This window comes from Cryptomeria japonica, chromosome 1, assembly GCF_030272615.1.
Source record: "Cryptomeria japonica chromosome 1, Sugi_1.0, whole genome shotgun sequence".
NCBI classification, from domain to species: Eukaryota; Viridiplantae; Streptophyta; class Pinopsida; order Cupressales; family Cupressaceae; genus Cryptomeria; species Cryptomeria japonica.
This window is the reverse complement of record NC_081405.1, coordinates 59791106-59800714: the sequence shown is the minus strand read 5'-3', so window position 1 is coordinate 59800714 and position 9609 is coordinate 59791106.

Sequence of the window (9609 nt, the reverse complement as noted above, 5' to 3'; positions counted from 1 at the left end):
CATTCCACCTTCAGTGGGTGATCCACCTTTTGTGGAATATTTTATTATTTATCCTACCTACCCTTGTATCTCATTGGGCCACATGTCATGATTGTGTCTCTCAACCATATGGCCTTGCCTTTATAAGTAGGTTCATTTACATTGTATGTAATCCAATCCAATTGATTGTAATCCATTTTATTGCATCATTGATGAGAAAACCATTTATTCTTGTCACATATTATTTCTCTATTGTTCTTGTGCTTTCCATTGGACTCTAGATCTTGGTTTCTATAGGCAAATTCTCATAGAAACAATAACCTTTTTCCTTTTGAATGCATCTATGAAAAAGAAAGATTGAATCTTCCTTTCTAGGAGCTAAAGTGCATGTATATGTACCATCTCCTCCTTCTTATTCATCCAACTCTTCTCCTTCACCATCTTCTTTTTCTTCTTCCTCATCTTCTTCATTTTCTTCATCCTTTTCCTTCTTTTCATATTCTTCCCCTTCTTCTTTCTCTTCATTTTATTCCCCCTCTTTTCCTCTCATCCTTTTTGAGCCCATTTATCTAAGAAAGCTTGTTCTAGTTCATCCAAAGAAGAAACTATGTGCGTGAAATTTGTTCCAAAGTGAATGATTTAACAATAAAACCAAACAAAACACAATAACATGCAAACACTCATGATTTGGTCAAGAAAGTCAAACAAGCAGCTTATATTTTAATGGAATTAAAGTATATTAGACTCCTTGTGTACATTTGCCTACAATGTTGGATTGGATGTGTGCTCACTAATGATATTGGCAACATAATGACGCCCAATTGTAAAATAAGTGAGAGGGATAAAAATGGTTGAGTGTTGGATATATACATTAGGGATAAGATTGAATGGATGGTCAAAATTAGGAGATGGAAATGAAGGTTAAAGGATGATTTGGTCATCTCCTTCCATGGGATGGTGCCAAGTGGCACCATGAGGTGGGAGGAGATAGAGATGGTACTTTGGATTGTGGGAAGAGATCTTGCCATAAAGGCAAATTTGTCCTCACCCACCAAAGAGGGAGGAACTAGAGGAATAAAGGGACTAAAAATTATTTTGTAGTGCTTTAGGGAACAAGGCCCATATGACATGCTACCAAGGCCATGTCCCCTATACAAAAGCCTATGTGCATGATTTGATGGGAGGGAGTTGACCACATGTGATCAAGGATTAAGTGTGTGCAAACGATTAAGGAGTAGACTAAGAGTTAAGTAAAAGTGATGGATGATGTGACAAGTGAGGAGGATTAAATAAATAAATAAAATATGTGATAGAAAGGGTAAGGTAGGATAAATGGGAGTTAATAAAATCAATTAATTTACCTTAGGACTTAGAAGAAATAAATAAAAATAGGAAAATTTAGTTAAATAATAAAATATTATTTAATTAATATAAACAATGGAAAATTAGATAAATCATAGATGAATTGACCAAATGCAAGTGGTCAATTTTAGGTCTCTACAAAAATATCTTCATCCAATGGCTCATTCTGTTGTCTAGCTTCACCTTTTAAACAACATTGAAAAGATACTTTCCATTCTATATATTTTTTATGAGCTATTTTATAATTGTACCACCATTCTAGTGTATCTCCAATTCCATCAAAAGTAACAATCTCCATTAAAACTAGGGTTTTAAAAAAAACGTTTTCAATAGATAACCATTCTATGAAATCCAATTGACCCAACTTTGATCTACCAAAACATGATGTAGTTAGCCTCACATTAAAAAATGAAATTAATAGACCTATCATGAATTTTGATGATCTTTGCAAAAATGTAAAAAAATTTAGAAAAATTCTTTGATTTGCAACTTGGAACGCAAACTATGAAAAATCATGAAATTGCAATAACTCTCAAAATATTAGTGATAACCATTCTATGAAATCCAATTGACCCAACTTTGATATGACCAAAACATGATGTAGTTAGCCTCACATTAAAAAATGAAATTTATAGACCCTGAATTTTGATGGTCTTTGCAAAAATGTAAAAAATTCAGAAAAATTCTCTAATTTACAACTTGGAATGCAAACTTATGAAAAATCATGAAATTGCAATAACTCTCAAACTATTAATGGTAACCATTCTATGAAATCCAATTGACCCAACTTTGATCCAACCAAAACATGATGTAGTTAGCCTCACATTAAAAAATGAAATTAATAGACCCTTCATGAATTTTGATGTTCTTTGCAAAAATGTAAAAATTTCAGAAAATTTCTTTGATTTGCAACTTGGAATGCAAACTTATGAAAAATCATGAAATTGAAATAACTCTCAAAATATTAATGATAAAAACTATGTTTTTGGGCGATAGCTTTCTTATATGATCCTCCAATTCTAATAAAAAAATTGCTGCAAAATTTGTACCAATTTGGAACATATAAGTGAATCTTTAAAAACTAGGGTTTTGTCTTTGTTTGCCCAAATCATAGCTTTGATACAACTTAATAGGATCCACACATGATAATGGAAATAATGTAATATAGAAGATAGATCTCACACAACACACGATATATGTGGGTCAATATGCCCAAATATCAAACACACACAAAAATAGAGTAAAACCTTGAGGTAGGGTAACACCATACAATACTCCTTACAAAAGAAGCTACTCCACACTATATTTCCAAGAGATCCCAAATACAATATCATACCTCACACATATCTCTTACAATGATAATCACCTTCCTTTATATACACCTAATAATACAATGAAAAGGTAAATCATAATGATACAAATTATTCACATGACCCAATATAACTAATTTAAGATATGTATGCCACATGTCAACATCTCCATCCACCTAAATAGATTATAATATCATATCCCTAGTTACATAATAGAAGTTTTTGGGTTTGGGTTTGTTCATACATAAATATATATAAATAATAAATGTTTACATATTTGTAGTATTTATTAAGTTTAGAATACCAATTCAAAAAATCACCATAAAATTTAAAAGGTTAGAATGTCAATTAGTTAAGCCCAAATGTCCTAATAAATATTTATTATTCAAACTTCAATGTAAAAGTTAAAAATAATAATGCCAACAATTAACCATCAAGCTTCAGCATCATATGGATCTTCAAAAAATATATTATCTTCATCAATATTAGATGATGTTGGTATTGGTATATTAGAAGAACCGTAAGTAGTGCCATTGGTACTCATATGTCTTCTATTTGAATCCTCAAGTGTAACATGTTGGGAAGTGAAAGCAGTTGAGTTAGTATGTTCTGGCTCTATATCCCACATCCTCGTGGCCCCTTCCTTGTAGTCTATTTGTTTGTGTGAAATGTGTTAGAGTATTAGGTGACTCTACAACACCCCTAGGATCATTGAAACACCAAAATAACTTCCACAAGAGAGTGGCAAGAAAGATTGCTTCACAATGCAAGATTGATGAATTGCTAATGGACTTGAAAATGTACATGATGAACCGTGCATATATAGGCAAGGTGAAATGAAGGGTTGGACAAGATGTTGACATGTGTCATAATCCTTTGCAAATGATAAGTTAGCACCCACATAAGGTGGAAAAGTGATAATGTGATAATTCCACTAAAGGTGGGAACTCCACTTATAGTGGTAATGGTCCTAAAGTGTTTGCTAAGTAAACTTAAGTAATAAGTGTGATGTGGACATAAGTGAAGAGATGACTAGGTACAACACTTAATTACACCAACAAAAGGAGGCACGGGTTGGGATATATATGCACTTAGTACTTTGCATTTCTTAAGTGTAGATGGTTGCACTTTACCGAGTGGATGGAGTGTGTATTCCAATTCCTCTCGGATGTAGATGAACTAACAATTTATTAAGACAAAGTTAGAAAGTTAGAGTTATAAAATATAAATTATAAATGAAACTTTAAAGGCAAAAGTTGGATGGCAAAAGGTTGGAGGTGTTAGAATTCTTAGCCATGGAAGTACTGTCAATTGTGAGCGTCCTTCTTGAACTTGTTGCAAAGAGCTTCATTACTTTGACCATTGGAGTATACAAAATTAAAAAACTCAATCGTGACTACCTTTGACAAATTAGGATTAGGGAAGAGCATGCAAAATGTTGCATTTGTCACTACAATACGAGGCAATCAAATCAATGCTGGAAATGAGCGAGGACAACACTACAAACCCACTTAAACCGCACTTCACGCGTTCTCCATGATACGACAAGTGCAACAATCTAAATGAGGTAATTGAGTCTCTGCAGACTGTCTCGTCATACGATCCTTGTTAGCCACCACCTCACTTAGCCCACTGTCTCAAAGATACTCCCAGCTTTACTCCTCATAACCTTGCCTTAACTCCACCGCCGACTTGGAGAAATCGATAGCAACTGTGTTTCCCTTGTGTTGCATGTGGGAAATTTTAAAATTCTTGAATGTTGAAAGCAAATGTTTTGTAACTTTCACCAACTTGTCCAACTTCCAGTTCTTCATACCTCCTCTGATTAACGCATTCATAATTATTTGCAAATCACCCTCCAAAACAATCATGGGGACCGACAATTTCTTCGCCAATTTCACTGCAAGGAGCATCACTTTTGCTTCTGCTTCATTATTAGTGTCTGAACCGAGTTTTTGCATACTTCATGCCAAAGTGTTCCCTTGCCAATCTCTTGGAACACAACCTGCACCTGGCTTGGGGTTCTCCTTTGATGCACCATCAAAATTGATTTTGACAATTTGTCACTTGAAGTTGATGGATTAACCCAATTCGACCCATTAACAGACCAGAGCTTATCCATGTTAGTATAATGGATCGTACTAATAATGAGCTTGATGAAACTAAGGTTAGGTATTAGACACATGTAATGTCCCCATTTTGAAATAGGATTTAATAATAAATACTAACAATAAAATTAAAATATAAAAGAATAAAAATAAAAATAAAATACAAAGAATAAAAATGAAAAATAAAATTAAAATAATTAAATTTTAGTTAAGCTTAATGAATGGTCAAAAGGCATGAAATGAAAACTTGAGAACTCCCTCAAACGTGAGGTATAAAAGGGAGAAGAGAACTTCATTTGAAGGGACATTTTTAATCAATAATCAGAATTGCGGATCTTATTTGAATAAGAAGTTTGGATCTAATATGAATAAGAAGTGCAGATCTGATTTGAATAATAAGACAACAATAACGAAATATGACCCTTTAAATGGATGTCTCTTTCCGAAGAGAGCATCATGATCAAACTAGTCTTGATCCTAAGTAACCTCCTCTGATTAAGCTTCATCCTAACTTGAAGCCTCCCTCTAATCTTCCCCCTTTAAATTCTTCAAGTCTCCTCACCCTAACCCCCGTGTCCCCTCCCCTCTAATAATACCCCTAAATGACTTAAGTATTCCCGAATTCATCCACTAATGATCCCCCAATCCCTCTATTTCCAAACCCATCATACTTCTTTAACCTTTTGATATGCTTGATGTTAATGTCATATCTAACACTACCTTTGCTTCCTTACACGATTTCAATGCACCCAACATTAGATATTGTCTAATGTTATTTAATCAACAACCATAGATACTAATATCCACTACTCTCTACCAAAATGTAAACCAAAGCATTACCTAACACATCCCTTCCATTAAGCCAATCACAACCCTCCTTGAAGAAACGACCCCTCCTTCGCTTGCAACTCTCCTTGCTCATGTTATTAACAACAACAAGCAGTTATAGCTTGTTCTATATCTTGACAGTGATTCACATCATTCTTCTCCAAAGTTGTGCATGTTTGAATCCTTCACAAATATTTTGTCATTGCCATCGATTTTCACGTGATCCCTAACACAATATTTTATTGTTCAAGAGGTTGTTTCTCTTGACTTGTTCTCCGCATCTTGTCAAAGATGATTGACTTAGTACTACTCTTGTTATGGTCCCTTTATCATCTTATAGGAAGAGGATTATTTGATGGAGGATGACTCTTACAAGTAGTACCTTCATTCCATACATATTTATATATTTGCTTGATTGTTTCACGATCCTTGTATTGTTGATTGACATATGTTTGTTAGCCCCTCCTAAAGGACCCATGTTACCTTTGTAATTAAATGCATGCAAGTGGAGAAAAATTTCATGCTATTCCTTTATATGTACCCTACTTCCATTTATTTGTTGTTTATTGCTTTTACGACATTTTGGGGACATAGCAAAATGTTGAAACATTTAGGTCTCTTTCATGTTGACCAAAATTTTATTTATTGTTACAGTTTATTCTTCCTTTATACTCATAATTCTACAAGTTTGGGGGATGATGGTGTTCCATTCCCTTCCTCATGATGATTACTATTCCTATATATTACAAACTAGCACGAAACTTGTAGATCGCTTTGTGTGACATTGTTCATTTCCATGTGACACCCCTATGCAATGTAATGTCATTCCATGAGCATATTATTGCATGTTTCATGCTTGCAAAATCCTCTTTGATGCCTCCTTGCAAGCATCCTTCTCACCCCCTTCCACCTAAAAATCAAATATGGTGCAGGAGCACCCTAGGGACCTAGTTTTGGCCCAAAAGGTCAAAATTTGAATTTTATGTTTTTTTTTGTGTTCTTTTATGAAAGTAAGGCCATTTGAGGCCATTTTGATGTATTGAGGCCCAATTTGGAAAGTTTGGGGTCCATATGATTTAAAATGTAAGTTGCAAAAAGTTGTCATTATTGTCATGACAATTTTTGCAACTTTGAATGCAACTTTTGAAATATAGTTGAAAGTTAGTTTTGAACGGTTTTGATGTTGTAACCCACTTGTATGGGCATAAATAGGCCCTTGGCACACCATCCAAGGTTGGTCTCTTTGAAGTTGAAGATTTTATTCAATAAAATTGAAATTTCTTATGCATTTCTGGACGTTGCAGTCTGATTACTTTCATTTTTCAATATGAAATTCATCATGTTTTGATTGGAAACCAATTGGATGTGTTATAGTAGTGAACTACCTTCAATTTGTCTTTGGTGGCATTAAATTTCATTCATATTTGAAGTAGTTACGATCATTTTATTGACTGCAATTTCCAGATTTTTACAATAACAGTCTTGTTGCAGCGTTTATTTTGAATTGGTACGTAAGATTTAAGGCTCAAGACTTGACTCATATGAAAGAGGGGTAAATTAGCTTTCATTTGGCTCCGATTTAATGTGTTCTTGTCAAGTTTAGTGTAAGTTGTAGCAATTTTTGTGAAAACTGTTTGTACACAGGCAACAACAGGCCTTATAAGAGTAAATTTTTGTTTTGGCCATTCCACCCACTCTATGGCACTGTAACTTGATGGAATGGCCTATTATATTGTACATTTTGTGTTTCAATGACCTATAGGGATTTTTGAGTTCTTTTTATGGCTCTGTGATGATGCCCTAGGTGGACTGAGACACATTCTCAAGTGAAAATGAGAGGTATGAAGTGGGAAATGGATGAACATCGGTTGGGAAGGGTAATGTGAGTGTTATAAAAGCATGTGCAGACATATTCAAAGGAGTTTGAATAGTTGGGAAGTGTGGGAAAGTGTGGAAGTGGGATCTCTAAGAAACCCTCTTCGGATTAGCTTAAAAACAAGGGTTTTGTAAACTCGCGACTAAGGGACAGTATCTTGCCTTAGAACTTGTGGATTTGACCTATTTGAGACCCATTGTGAATTTTTGAGTAATGTCTTGTAGATTAGAAAGGGTTTTGTTGATAGTCTCTTTGTAAAAGAGGCCTAATAAGCCTAATTAGGACAGCGTAGGAGGCCATTTTTTATGCACATGTTCCAAAGCAACCACCGGTGGTTTTGGGGTATATTATGTAACTTGATAATGGGTGTTTGAATCTCTATTTGATTTGTGAAGTCATTTGGGAAGTTTGTGAGTTAAGGCCTAAAAACCCTCTGAATAGGGCTAATAGGAAATAGATCCTTTGTGAAGCAACTCATCTAGGGAGAGGTTATGGGAAGTGAACCAGTGCATGAAATGGGTGGTCATGATGCCTTAATCCTTTTTAGAATACTGCCCCACGGTTTTCAAACCATTTGGTGAGTTTGTACCAATTTTTGGGTGAACCGACTAGGATCAAGAAGCCAAATGAAGGAGTTGATGAGTTGATTTTTCTTTGTAAACTTGTGAGCACCTTTTGAAGAATGGTTTTGAGTTGTTTGTGATGTGATTGATCCCTCTGCATCAAAATATAATCTATACATTTTGTTGGCAATATGTGTTGTCATTGATGTCAACTTGAGGTCATTAACAAACGTTGAAGAGGCTGAGAAATGTCTAGTTTTAGTATGTTTTATAAAGATATTTGAAAGAGGTGGTTTAATATGTGATTAACATGATTGAAGATAGTCCAAAAGATCATCAAATGTGTCCATGGCAATATGATAGTCCAAATGATTGGTATGTTCTTGGTTTAGTTTGTTGATGCTTTAGGTGAGGAATGCAATCACTTTGATTGATTTCTCTATGTTTCGAGCAGTCAAATCAAGATCAACAATGCTTTTGGTTTTACTTGTTTGGCTAAGGAAATTTGTCTAGGGCATTGACAATGTATTATCCTAAGTATATAAGTCGATATTTTGGTCCGCATTCTACCACATTGCATGATCTAGTTATGCGATTCAGGGGTTCAATTTAGTAGTGTGTAAGGAGTCTATTTCCTGGATTTCAAGTCACAAACATTTTTGCAGTAAGAGTTATAAGTGTTTGTTCTCCAAATAACAGTATATCAAATTCATGTCTAAGGTTTACTAGAATGCTTTGTATTGCGATTTCTCAAATGTTGTACTCTCACAGTATGTCCAGATTGCCCTATTTCTATTAATTCAATGGGTTTTTCACTTGCGCCAAAATTTGATGATCAATTACTTCAAGAGATGATTGAAGAAAAGTTGTAGATGGTCCACATTGCTTTTATTTTGTTCCACATGACGATTTTGGTTTCTCCTCGATGGGTTGAAGATGAACAATTAGTAGTTTTGGTGGTGTTGATGCTAATTGGGTTGACAAATTGAGTTTCTTCATTTGCGGTTGATCCTGACCTATCTTATTTGCTTTGAAGGATGTGTTGGGATGTGTTTGGAGTTTTGCTATGTCTTTGGTTGATCTGAACCTAATTTTGTGTAGGTTACATTTGGTTGAAGTTGACCTTATTGTACCACACGTTTCATTTGTAAGGTCTTCTTTGGAGCTAATCTAATTAATGTTTTAGTGATGTAGAGGGTATTTATAGAAGGATAAATTGTTTATGAAGCAAGTGGTATGGAATGAGTTGGTGATGAATCAATTGCGTATGAAGTGTGTAAAGTCAATTTAATGGGGTAATTGTGCTACAAAGAGGACTGTAACACCAACATATGTTAAATGCTTCTTCTATAGCAATTCATGTTCAATTTTCATGTATCCTGCAACTAGATAGTGGGTCTCTTCGGTAGGTTCCTGTTTCATTGTATCTTTCTCTACAAGTCCTTTTCAAGAGCAATGAGCTTCCTTGGGCAGTGGGCCCTAAAACAAATATTGTAATATCTATTTCATATAGTGAGTTAACTCTCATCGTGGTTTTCCCCTCATTAGGTTTTCCACACAAAAAAAAACAAATATTGTAATAT